We start from the raw sequence: 14,201 nt of genomic DNA on the forward strand, positions 1-14,201 counted from the left end.
CCCCCCTTCTGGTAAGGGGGCTGGAAATGGTGCGCAGCCGTTTCAATACATCGCAGCGAGCTGATGAGAAGGGCCCTGTACACCTGAGGGCACCGGCAATGTGCAGAGGGGGAAAGCTCAGCAAGCCCTAAGGGAAAGGCGGTTGCCCCAAAATGCCTTAAAACAAGGACCTTTATTTTTGCAGGTGGTTTCCCCTTACTTCCCTTTCACAAGGGCGTTGCTTTGCTCCCAACCCCTCGAGGTATACTGCTGATTTGAGATTAAACCCGCCCCCCCCCCCCGGTTCATAAAGCTTCCCCTACACCTCTCCCCCATCTCCAGCACTCTCTGCTCTGACCTCTCTGACTTCCAGCCGCTCCCTCTACAACCCCACTTTTAGAAATCCTAGACCAGGGGTTCTGGGGGGGGGGGTCAGGACCCCTTAGCGGGTCACAAGGTTATTACATGGGGGGGGGTCACAAGCTGGTAGCCTCCACTGCAAACCCCACTTGCCTCCAGCATTTATAATGGTATTAGATTTGTTAAAAAGCATGTTTATTTGGGGGGGGGGTGTCACATTCGTAGGCTTGCTGTGTGAAAGGGGTTTCCAGTAAAAAAAAGTTTGAGACCCACTGTCCTAGACCAATCCATCATACCCTCTCAGACCCCAGAACAGGCGTGAGCAAACTACAGCCCATGGGACCATCCTGCCCAGCCCTGAGCTCCTGGCCTGGGAGGCTCGCCCCCAGCCCCTCTTCTGCTGTTCCCCATCGCCCACAGCCTCAGCTCACAGCACAATGCTCTGAGCAGCGGGGCTGTGAGCTCCTGGGGCAGTGCAGCTGCAGAGCCCGGCCTGACCTGGTCTCTGTGCTGTGTGGCAGCAGCATGGCTGGCTCCATCCAGGCTGCCAGCCACTGGTGCTCGAGACAGTGTGGTAAGGGGGCAGGGGATGTTGGATAGAGGACAGAGGAGTTTGGGGTGGTGGTCAGAGTGTGGATGGTGTTCACGGGGGAAAATGGGCTTGAATGCGGGCAGGGGTGCCCAGGGGGAAGTCAGGAAGGGGGAGGTTGGATGGGGCAGCAGGGGGCAGTCAGGGGCAGACGTTCCAGGAGAAGGGGTGGTTGGATGTGGCAGGGGTCCCAGGGGGGCCCATCAGAAATGAGAGGAGGGGTTGGATGGGGCAGCAGGGATCTGGGGGCAGTCACGGAACAGAGAGTGGGTGTGTGAGAATGGGGCAGGGGTCCGGGGGGGGGGGCAGGGAGGCAGATAGGGGAAGCGGTTGTGACCTGGCCCCCACCTCCTAACCAGCCCTCCATACAATTTACAAAACCTGATGTAGTCCTCAGGCCAAAAAAATCCGCCCCCCCCCCCCCAATTTATCTTGTCCACCCACTACTGCAAATTCATGTATTTTACTATTCACCTTGTATTGCAAACATTTTTCCTCATACTGACCATGTGGATAATCTCATTCAGGAATAAACTAGTTAATCCCTATACCGTATGACTTCACACCTGCAGCTGATTCACATTAACTTACTTGAGAATTCCTGTACAGGCAAGGTGTTAGGCAAACTTTCTAACTGTCCACAGACACCTATCCTCTGCTTCAGAGTTCAGACCCAGTACTACAGCTACAGCCCTGCAGCTGTAGCACTGCAGTATAGATTCTTCTGACATCATCAATGTAGTTATCTACTTTTCAGAGAGATGGTTCCTAGGATTACGGAAGAATTCCACTGACTTAGCCACATTTACAGCCAGTGTTAGGTTGGTTTAACTGCAGCACTCAAGGCGTGAAATTTTAGATAGATGTCACAAGCCCCTTGCTGTAAGAGGGCCTGATTCTATTCTTATGCACAGCCACGTAGCTACTGTCCCACAGCTGTCCCACCATACTGCAGGTGCTTTCTATATTGATGGCAGGGGTTTGTCTATCAATGCAGGTAATCCATCTCTCCAAGAGGCAGTAGCTAGGTTGACAGAAGAATCCTTCTGTGGACCTAGGAATGTCTACACTGCGGGTTAGGTCAACCCAACTGGTGCTCAGGTCACAACACTTTTCACACCCCTGAGTCATGTAGCTAGGTCAATCTAACTTTTAGGAGTAGCCCAGGCAGGGGTGAAAGTAATTTACAGGATTTACCGGTACTGCTGGAGCCCTGGGGGTGTGTGGCCTCATCTGGAAAAGGCATGGCCTCAACCAGAAGAGGTGGGGCCTCTCAAGATTTAAAGGCACTGCTGTGGCTGGGAGCCCTAGGGCCTTTAAATCAACCTGGTGCTCCCAGCAGCAGAGGTGGCTTAGAGCCTCTGGGGCTCATGGGCAAATTAAAGGGCCCTTTAAATGCCCACCAGAGCTCCAGCTGAGATTTAAAGGCAGCCACAGGAGCCTTGAGCCTTGCCGGGCTGGGGCCAGAGCTGTGGGCTCTGGGCTGGTCGTAGCGGTGGGGAGCTCTGAGCCCTTTAAATCCTGGCCCCAGCCAGCCGCCGAAGCTGTGGGCGGGATTTAAAGGGCTCTGGGCTCTCCCCGGCAGCAGGGAGGTCTGAGCCCTTTAAATCCTGGCCCAAGCAACTGCGGGAGGGATTTAAAGGGCTCAGCACTCCCCATCACTGTGGGGAGCCTAGAGCCCTTTTAATCCTGACCGCAGAAGCTGATGTGGTCCAGCATGGCAAACTGGCTCTTGCCGGTACGCCGTACCAGACCATACTGGCTTACTTTCACCTCTGAGCCTAGGCCCTACTTACACCAGTACTGCCTAAGTATAATTCTACCAAATTCAATAGTTATTCATTGTTTACACCTTGAACATACCAGAGATTAGAACTAAAGAAGATTGTAAACTCTGTGGGACAAAACACATTTTTTGTGCTGTTTGTACAGTAACTAACATCCCAATGTGCTAGGTGCTACCACAATACAAATAATGGTAGAAGTCTAGCCCATAAAGAACTTTGGGTAGTAATTTTAAACTGCTGATGGACCAAAGAGTGAATTAGTTAAAATTCTCCTTGTTCCTAAACCTGTAAAACTGACATTCTGTAGTCTGTCTTGCAAAAGTCTTCAGCCAGGGAGCTGAATGAGTAAGTGTTCATTAGCATTCATAACCATTTTGGGAAAAGGGAAGCTGACTCTTTTCTTCTAGGGTGTGGAATATCCTGTTTTAATATTGCATTTTTCCTGAGTTTTTTTTTAAATTGTTGTAGGACAAGGAAAGAAGCAAGTGTAGGGAACCACCCAGTCTCTGTAAAATGGACAAGCTAAATAAGAACACTGTAATTTAATGTACACACACTGGAACATGTGTCAGGCTTTCACTGCTAGGTTTGTGACAGGGCAGTGCCTGCTAGCACAGGGCTTCTGGAACTACAGCACAAGGGCTTGATCCTGAGCTATATGGCATCCTCCCAAAGTACTACAGTGTACAGTGTCTCACTTCTGCTTTCTTTTTCTATCCACTCACTCGCAGAGCAACAGCTTCACAGATTACTCCAGTCCTTGACTCTCTGTCTTGCCTCCTAGATCTTTGTTGCATTTATTTTCTCAATCCAGCTCCCAGCATGTTGTATTCCTCTCTGCTCCAACAACATACCATGCTTTCCCACTCTCCCACGTTCATTACTTTCTAATCTGAGACTTCAGATTCCTGGGTCTCCTTGATGTTGACTCTTGTCCTTCCTCTTGTGGTTCCAATTCCTGGAATAAAAGATCTCTTCAGTTCCTGTCCCAGTCTGACAGTCTTCTTGGACACATGTCAAAGCTCTGCTGGGGTCAGAGGTGCTTTTGCAGGAATACCATGAAACAGTCTGCCAGGAACAGCACTTTTCTTCTCTAGCTCTTCCCCCTCAGTTTTGATTCTAATTTCTCTCATTTTTTCCTCTTGTTGTCGCTTCCCAGCACATTGACTTTACTGAGGACAATACAGTAACATGGGATGAATTAGAGTTACATTAGCAATGAATTTGGCTCCATATATTCTTTATGTTCTCCCTCCCCCCAAGGCAAAAAAGGCCACTAGGTGTTTAAGACCAAGGTAAATTGCTATACAGGGGAGTCAGGTTCTGAAGTCAGCATGTAAGGCGATAATCGCATATAGTCAAATGCTCTTTGAGTGGAATGGCAGGCGGAATCACCTGCACTACAGGTACAGTATTTAAATTGTAATTTCTTTGTTTTGCCAAGCACATATAGTTAAAATCACACAAGTTAAGTGTGCCTATGATGCAACTCCAGTATATTTAATTGTACAGTTATTGTATGATTTTAAATTCAGCCTGTTCTTGCAGTTTGGAGGATAGAATGTGTATTACATGTGGGGGAGAGGGAGAGGGAACTGCCACCCTACTTTAAAAGAATACTATTAAGGTTGCAAAGTCAAGCACCCAAAAGTGAGGAAATGTTAAAGAAAGATTGCCCGTGCAGGCTTAATTCAGCTCCCTTGTATATATACACACACATTTTGATACAATCTTCAGTTAAGTGATCACATACTCTAGCTTCCATAGGACCTTTCCTATAAGTTTGGCAAAGCTATAAGCAATCCAAACCAGGCTTTATAAAGGTGAGTGTTGAGTAGCCTTAACAGGTGGGAGTACCAGCCTCACGTCTAATGTTTTTCCTTATTGTACATGTGTAAATACCAGGAGGAGTGCCAGGCACATCAAAAGCAGCATACATCCTGAAAAGAAGAATTCAGAATATAAAAATATTTTGGATTGGCTTAAATACCCTCATAAAAGTAATAGTTTGAGTTTCTGTAAAACCAGATTCCACCAATTCTTACTCATGCTGAGCAGTGCCTTACTGCATGAAGAGTCCCACTGAAAACAATTTTTTTTAACATGCATAGCAAAGTACTTCATCAGGGTGAATAAAGGTAACAAAATTGGGCCATGTTGTTTTCCTTAAACAAAACAAAGCAGTCCATGAGGCAGATTGAACAATTTTGTATGAGCCAAACATTTTACCCATTGATCACCTTTCTCGAGACTCCATCTTGTTCTCTTTACTTAAGGAAATAGGAATTTTGCACATGTACAAAATGATAGCATGTGGATCTTATTCTGTTGCCATGCAATTCAACAGCAAAACTCCAGTGGATTTCAAGGGTGTAAATTCATAGATCCAGTCTCCAATCTAAGCAATGCATTGTGTAGTTTTTTCTGTTGTGGCTTTCAAGTTATGAGCTATGCTTACTTGCTCTGAATTAGTCATTATGACTATACTCCTGTGCTTGGTTGAAGTTTAGGCCAGTAGACCCAATCACTAGCCTGGGACAAACAAGCAATCAGCCATACACAGTTCAGTTTGTAGCTCACTTTATTCCTCACCACACAAACAAACAAAAATCAACAGTTTTGTTCCTGAGTGAGATTCTGGCACGCTTTAATAGCTCAAGGGTCTCACCTTCACCCAGCCTAATGGGTTCATAGGAGCAGCTTTAGCTTACCTTCTCCCAGCCTTCTACTACAGCAACCACAAGCAAGCATCTTATCAACTCTCTTGGGGAGCTGGGGCTCTCCTTTGTATCCTTTAGCTGGAAATCAGTCCCAATCACTAGATTCTGTACAGCTGAATTGGCAGATTCTTGGCACCTGCTTGCTGGGCTTCTCTCCAGAGCAGGGCTGGCTGAGAGATCCCTTATCCTTAACGGTATGTCTACCCTGCAGTTTAAAACCAGTGGCTGGCCTATGCAGTTGACTTGGGCTCAAGCGAAGGGATTGTTTAACTGTGGTGTAGACATTCAGGCCTGGGCTCTAGGACCTTGTGAGGGGGGGTTGGGGAATTTCTACACCTCAGTTAAGCAACTTCTTAGCCCAAGTCTGCTGGCATGGGCCAGCTGTGGGTGTCTACACACAGTGTAGACATAACCTAAGGGGACAGACTGCCCTGTTACAAAGTTTTAATTCACATGGAATAGATTGTACAATTTAATTCAATGACAAGAATACAGGTTAGGGTGTACAATCTTATAAAATGTAAAATGACCAAAAAAGCTAGTCTCTCTGAGTAAATTATATTTTAAAATGTACCAGTTTTACAATTTAAGAAGTATTCTGGTAGAAAGCAGCTGAATTTGGTTTCTACAATAAGTGGCATGTAGGAGAAAATAACACAATAGAAACAAGACATGGAACGACTTGCTATTAATTACTAGTTTAGGACCTGATCCTTTAAGCATCTGTCTTTGCAGGATAGGCGCAGGGGGAGGGCTTAGACAACATCTTTCCTATATAGCCTTTTATACCTATATATGTATGGTTTCCAGATAAGAAGACAGTACCATTGAATTCATTTTGCAGTAATGCTTGATAGAGTTTATTTGCTACAAAAGCTGGTGGCTTGTTAATGTCCATGACCATAAACCATATAAACAATTGTAGTCTCCTCCCGAAGAGGTTGCTTACATAGGGCTCTTGCAAGACTTGGAGATATCTCCGTGGAGCCAGTTACAGCCTCTTTCTCTTCTCTGTGGGCAGCAGGAGACTAGACAGTGAGGGAAAGAAAGGAGACAAAGGATAATCATCTCCACCTCCCCCACTGGTTAAACAGAACTCGAGGAGCTTTATACAGAGGGATGGCATCTGAGGAGCTGTGTGGTGGACTGTTGAGGCCTGGAGGTTCAGTGGCATTTAATTGAGGGAATACGGGTCTTGGGTGCAGCACTGTCACCACAAAGTGACCTAGCTGACAAATGCTCCACAGCAGCTGGACGGCCCAGAAGAGGCAATGTGCCACCTGAGTGAGAGGTGACATAATGGGTTAAATTTGTTTAAACAGGAAAAATACACATTTGTGTAGGTTATGTAAAGTGCAGGTTTGTTAGCATTTGTGAGAAGGCCTTGAAAGAATGTAGCTTAATTAGAAAAACTGGACCTGAAAGGTAACTGATAAGACAGACTGAAGTAGAGGCTCCAATTAACAGGGATAGTTAATAAGAAGAATGGTGCATTTGAACCAGCAATGACCCTAAACTGCCCCCAAACCTGTTTTTTAGCTAAGTTAGTAACAGGCAATAACACCACTAGTTAATTACTAATACATGTCTGAACAAGGTGGAGCAGACTACTGTGGGTCTAAATACCCCTGGGGTTAGCCCACTTGTAAGCATCTTGATCAAATGGTTATAAATGTTTTGTTACTGTTTGGCTGTAGGAAATTGCTTATTATTTAGGCTTTTTAAGACATATTTAGAATGATTGTATACATGTCATTTGGCTTTTGGTTTTAGTAAATTAATGTATGGTTAAATTAGTGTCCTGATGATTCCTTGCATAAATAATTTCAGCAATTACTGCCAGCAGAAGCATTGCCAGAAAGTTGCTCCAGTGGCTGCATGCTGTCCAAACTCAGCAAGCCCTTTCAATGTCAGGCTTCCTTTCTTAACTCCATGGGAGCTGGATCCATTTCCCCAGCCACGCAGCACAGAAAAAGTGATATCTTAACTTTTATCAGCTGTTACAAGCTTGCAAGTATCCAGTAAGCACTGGATTTCATTCTGATCTCAGATACACCAATTGTAAAGCCAGGATAACTGCATATATTTCAGATTTACCCTGAAGTAGCTGAGATCAGCATCAAGCTCCTTAATTTTAGATACCTGAAGTGGGCAGTCAGGGTAAATATATTCCAAGACAACAGACTTTGGGGCTCAGAATCTGTAACTGCAAGATGCAGCAAAAATTGGATCACTACCGTGCTGAATCTTCTCCAGGCAAGGAGGGAGGTCAATTTGCTGTCATCATCTCCTAGGGAAACCATACCATATTTCCAGTTATTCTGGGCTACTGCCTGGTTTTACTCAGGAGATTCCCTGGTGAGTGTAGGACTAGTAACACTGTATGGCATGGATGATCCTCTGGAGCTGCCTGAATTTGTGTCAGACACCACAGCCTGTATCTTCCAGTAAATGACTTAGTATTATTTATCATTCATTTGGATTACCTAGACATTTGTGTGGGGGTGGGGAGGGAGGTGTTGGCATAGTAATCTGGGGTTGTGGGAATTATATGCAAGTATGCATTTGACCTAATTCTGCTTTCACAAGTTATACAATGTTGTAGCTATTAACTTTAAAAACAATATTCTAGGTCTATTTTGGTATAAACAAAAGCAGAATCAGGCTCAGTAAGTAAAAGATTCACTGTAGTGCAGAGTGTACCACTAGTTTTTCCTGTCCTATTTCTATAATCCTTTTAGTGAGCCTTAGTGAAATGTCCTGTATCTGGGTCACTGGAGGTATGAGGTTGCTCCCAGTTCCTGTGCTGGATTATGGATTCCAAGGAGGAGGAACCAGGAACAGGTAATGTTCTTGTTGGAAAGCTAGATTTTAGAGTTCTCTGGAGGTAGCTTTTGTATATTACTAGGTGTCACCACCACATTAGTTAGCAACTTAGCTGAACAGGATGTGGTATCCAATCATCACACAGAGAACCAAGGTCATAGAATCATAGACATGTAGGGCGAGAAGGGATCTCATGAGGTCATCCAGTCCAGCCCCTGGCACTGAGGCAGGGCCAAGTAAACCTAGACCAGCCCTGACAGGTGTTTGTTCAACCTGTTCTTAAAAACCTCCAATGATAGGCTTCCAAGAGAGGTTGTGGAATCCCCATTCCAGTGTTGAACTATCCTATAGTTAGAAAGTTTCTCCTAGTATCTAACCTAAATCTTCCTCGCTGCAGGTTAAACCCATTAAACCTATCCCCTTTATAGCAGCCCTTTGCATCCTTGAAGATTGTGCTGAGCTGGCTTCTTACTGGAACTGACATGTATTTCTGATTCAACAGCCACACCTCATTTTACACAACACTTTTTATAATGTAGTTATATCAAGCTATGGATGAGCCAGGTTAATCAAGTCTCCAGTGATGCTGGTTGGAATTTACACTCCTTTTAAAATCAAAATATATCGTCCCTGCTCCCTTCTCCAGCCACTAGGCCAGTAACCCTATGAAAGAAGATAATTAAGTTGGTTTGGCATGATTTGTTTTGCACAAATCTATGTTGGCTGGTCTTCATACCCTTGTTATCCTCTAGTTGCGCACAAATTGATTGTTTAATAATTTGTTCCCGGTCCTGCTGAGATTAACTAGGAGTTACACAATATATTACTGAACAGCAAGATCAGATGTCAGGAGGACTTTTATCAAGGAGTAAGTAGTGGCAGGTGTTAAAGAAGATAGACATCCAGGACCACAAATTTCAAACCCAGCATGCTTGACTCTATAAGTTAGCCTTCCAAAGTGGACAAACTGAACGTCATGCAGTTTACTGTGTATGGATACTGTCTACCCCTTGTCCATCACCAACTTTTTCCTCTTCTCTCTTGAGCTTTTTTTGTTGGTTTTTTTTGCCAGCTAATTATCACCTTCCACCTCTGGAATTTCAGTGGTGCCATAACTGGTTAAAAGATAGGAAACAGGATAGAAATAAATTAAGTTTTCAGAATGGAGAGAGGTAAATAGTGGTTTCCCCAGGGGTCTGTACTGGGTCCAGTACAATTCAACATATTCATAAATGATCTGGAAAAAGGGGTAAACGGTGAGGTGGCAAAATTTGCAGATGATACAAAACTACTTAAGACTGTTAAGTTTCAAACAGACTGTGAAGAGCAACAAAAGGATCTCTCAAAACTGGGTGACTGGGCAACAAAATGGCAGATGAACTTCAATGTTGATAAATGCAACGTAATGCACCTTAGAAAACATAATCCCAACTATTAATATAAAATGATGGGGTCTAAATTAACTGTTACCACTCAAGAAAGAGATCTTGGAGTCATTGTGGATAGTTCTCTGAAAACATCCACTCAATATGTAGTGGCAGTCAAAAAACTGAACAGAATTTTGGGAATCATTAAGAAAGGAATAGATAATAAGACTGAAAATACCATATTGCCTCTATATAAATCCAAGGTACACCCACATTTTGAATGATGGTTCATAAAAGGGTACCAAAAATGATTAGGGTTATGGTACAGCTTCCGTATGAGGAGAGATTAAGAAGACTGGGACTTTTCAGCTTGGAAAAGAGACGACGAAGGGGGGATATGATAGAGGTCTATAAAATCATGACTGGTGTGGAGAAAGTAAATAAGGAAGTGTTATTTACTCCTTATAACACAAGAACTAGGGGTCACCAAATGTCATTAATAGGCTGCAGATTTAAAACAAACAAAAGGACGTATTTCTTCAAACAGCACAAAGTCAACTTGTGTAATTCTTTGCCAGAGGATGTTGTGAAGGCCAAGACTATAATAGGGTTCAAAAATGAACTAAGTTCGTGGAAGATAAGGCTGTCAATGGCTGTTAGCAAGGATGGGCAGGGATGGTGTCCCTACCCTCTGTTTGCCAGAAGCTGGGAATAGGCGAAAGGGGATGGATCATCTGATGATTCCCTGTTCTGTTCATTCCCTCTGAAGCACCTGGCATTGGCCATTTTTGGAAGACAAGTTACTGGGCTAACAGGGACTTTTGGTCTGACTCAGTATGGCCGTTCTTATGATAGGATCACAGGAGAAGGCCTTTTCTCATGTGGGATGTTGTCTTACCAGTGGCTACAAGAGATAGGCCCCCAGTTTGCAACGTGCTTTGGGATTCTCCGAGATTAAAGGTGCTATGTAGATTATAAAATACAGTAATTTCTCACTTAACATCGTCCTGGTTAACACTGTTTCGTTGTTGTGTTGCTGATCAATTAGGAAACATGCTTGTTTAAAGTTGTGCAACGATCCCTTATAAAGTTGTTTGGCAGCCGCCTGCTTTGTCCACTGCTTGCAGGAAGAGCAGCCCATTGGAGATAGCTGGTGGGGGCTTGGAACCAGGGTGGGCTGGAAGCCCCCCTACCAGCTCCCCACACCCCTAAGTTCCCTGTGCGGCAGCCACGCAGCAGGCTATCAATTGCCAGGCAGTTCAGGTGTCCCTCCCACCACTGCCGTGCGCTGCTCCTGTCTTCTGCCTTGAAGCCTCCAGCTTGCTGTGCAGCGGGTGGGGGGAAAGAGGGGTGCTGATGTAAGGGTGTCCCCTTCCGCCTCTCCTGTACCCCATCTCCACAGAGAAGGGGCAGGACAGGACAGGGCTCAGGACTGAGGGAGCTGCAGCTGCTGTCTCAACTTGCTGATCTACTTAAAGTGACAGTGTACTTAGAGTGGGGTCAGCATCCCTAAAGGGCAATGCACGTCTCTCTCTCACACACACGTGCCCCTCCCTGCCCCCTCCGGCCCTTTGGAAAGTGGAGGGAGTGGTGTGCTCCAATGGGATGGCATCAGGGTGACCAAATGTCCCGATAAAATCGGGACTGCCCTGATATTTAACCCTTTGTCCTGTGTCCCCATCAATGTATGATCAGGATGCCGTTTGTCCCAATATTCAGGTAAGGAGGTGAGCGGGAGGGAGGTGCTGATCCCATGGGTTCTCCGGGGCTGGAGCACCCACAGGGAAAAATTGCAGCCAACCTTCTCCCCTCCTCGCCTCCTCCTCCCCCAGAGCATGCCATATCCTAACTCCTCCCCCCCTCCAGTGCTTCCCACCACCTAACAGCTGCTTGGTGGCACTTAGCACTTTCCAGGAGGGAGGAGGAGGAGTGGGTATGTGGCGTGCTCAGGGGAGGAGGCGGAGAAGAGGCAGGGCAGGGATGTGGACTTGGGGGAAGAGGGTAGAATGGGGGCACAGTGAGGGCTGTGCAGGGCGGGAAGAGGTAGGGGTGGGGCGAGCACCCACTCGGCAGAGGAGAAGATGGTGCCATAGGGGTGAGTGGCAGGTGGGGGGTGTGAAGAGGTGAGCGGTAGGTGGGCGAGCGAGTGGGTGGGGAGGTGAGCGATCGGTGGGGGACTGAGGAAGGATACAGCAAGCCAGTGGCAGGCCAGGGGATGAGGAAGGGCATGGTGGGGAGGGGGTGGAACCTGGGGCAGAGCCTGGGAGGAGCAGGGGTGGACTGTGGGTGGGGCTGATGGCTCCCCAATGTGTCCCGATATATTAGTGTGGTGATCTGGTCACCCTAGATAGCATGGGTTCATCACTGTTCTTTTCCGCAGGGAACGTTTACAGCCACTGCCATGCCTCTGTTGTGTCTCCCCTTCCATTCGTGCTGCCTTGTAGAGTGCGAGGCTACATTAATAACAATGGGTTAACCCTTGAGGGCTCAGCCAAGTGCTAGTTCATCATTTAGCAGCAAAAACAACAATAAGGAGTCCTTGTGGCACCTTAGAGACCAACAAATTTATTTGGGCATAAGCTTTCATGGGCTAGAACCCACTTGGTCAGCTGCAAGGCATCCCCTGGGAAATATCCCACCCTCTGACACCACCACTTCAACCAAACTTCACAATTATTATTGCTGTGTACAGTATTGTTTGTTTAAAACTTATTTTGTGTGTGTGGGGGGAGGGGCGGAAATTATATATATGTCTTTTGTCTGGTGAAAAAAATTTCCCTGGAACCTAACCCCTGCTATTTACATTAATTCTTATGGGGAAATTGGATTAACATTTTGATTACAGTAGCATTTTTCAGGAACATAACTGCAACATTAAGTGTGGAGTTACTGTACATCTGAAACTGTACTGTTTATGCTCAGGCTTCTAGAACATGTCAAACACATCAGAGTATAAACGTCCTCAACGTTCACCCTTTTCCATCTGCCTACATGTCCAATAAACATCTCTCCTACATTTCAAGTGGAAATTTAGGAAACTGAGCAATGTATGAGAAGAAATTTTGCATTGCTTGAATCCAGATCAAATAGCTCTTGCCGAAAAGTGTAATTCTAAAGTTAGTTGCCTTGAAAGCATTAGCTTCTAAGCCATCCTTAGAAATAGATAGAAGCCAGTGGTATGTTTCAGAGGGAAACATATTGATATTTGTTTCATAAGCATAATAATTCTGTTCCATGCAGGCATGTAGATACACTCTCAAACAAAAGTGCTGACAGATATGTTATCTTCCTACATCTCCTTTTCCTTATTTATCTGGCTCACAACACAAAACATCAGAACGGCTCTCGCTATTGTGAGAAGCTGAGTGTCCTCAATGCCCATTGACAGCATTCTATATCCTGCTCATTCTGACCCTAAGTGCATGTTGTGTCTGCAGAATACGGAGCTGGGCACAAAATATTGTTTGTCTGCAAACAATTGAATGTTTGCATAATTACCTGTTTGTTCCTGCACATGTGTATGTTGCTGGCATAATATATATTGTTGAAAACTCTCTCCAGAATGTCAGCTGGGATCACTAGGGAGTATACAGCGACCAGGAACAATCACATTGTCATCACCAATAACTATTAGTGTGGCTATGGCATTTGAAATAGCATCAGTGCATATAGCTTGGAAACTTTCTTGCTACATTGCTTTCTGTCCCTGTGTACCCAGAACATGTTTTCAGTACTGCTGGTTGCTTTTAATGGACAGATAAGGCCATTTATTGCAGCCACTGATAAATATCTTTATCTTTACAAAGCATAATTTGGAATGGGCCCACTATCTGTCCTTAAACATTCTTCAAAGAAAGCTGATGACCAAGCTGGTAATGACTATAACTAAATGTACTAATCTCTCTTCCTCTTTCTGTGAAACTAAATTTGGATCCTGGCTGGAACACAAGCACGTACAAGCAGAAACATGATCTGTTTGTGAAACAGGAGTATCTATAGTTTGCTTACTACTAAAAGTAATGAAACTCTCATAATCTCCTTCTCAGAACACTATTAATTTTCCACTGTCATCATTCCAGGCTACCTGCCATGCTCCCTTGCAGGCAGACATGGAGTTGCACGTGAGTCCTTAGTTGATTTTCCCCTCACCCAGGGTATCAACAAGGCCAAACAGACCATAAGGTTAACAGAAAAGCCAACAGAAGACATGAACAAAACTTTCACTTCAACATCTCAGGCAGGAGACTAGGTCATCCCTGGTCTACCTATCCCCACACCTGAGCCCAGTGCTCTCTCTACCCAGGCACTTCCCTCTGGGGTCTCTCAGTTCCAGTCTCTGCACCTGATGTTAGGCCTCTTATCTCACTGGAGTAAGATCCCTCTCTGAAGTTAAAGGTCCATCCACAGCAATTCTTCTCCAGGGACAGCAGGTGATACTTTCCAGGTCAGGCTTCTGGCCACTGTCAAACAGACTCCTGGCTGAGACCAGGTACCGTTGGGTGCTGGCTGACTGAAGTCCTCCATATAGGAGGCTCCCCTGTCTAGGAGCATCTCTTATAGATTCAAGATTTCG

Source organism: Gopherus evgoodei, chromosome 9, assembly GCF_007399415.2.
Source record: "Gopherus evgoodei ecotype Sinaloan lineage chromosome 9, rGopEvg1_v1.p, whole genome shotgun sequence".
Taxonomy (NCBI): Eukaryota; Metazoa; Chordata; order Testudines; family Testudinidae; genus Gopherus; species Gopherus evgoodei.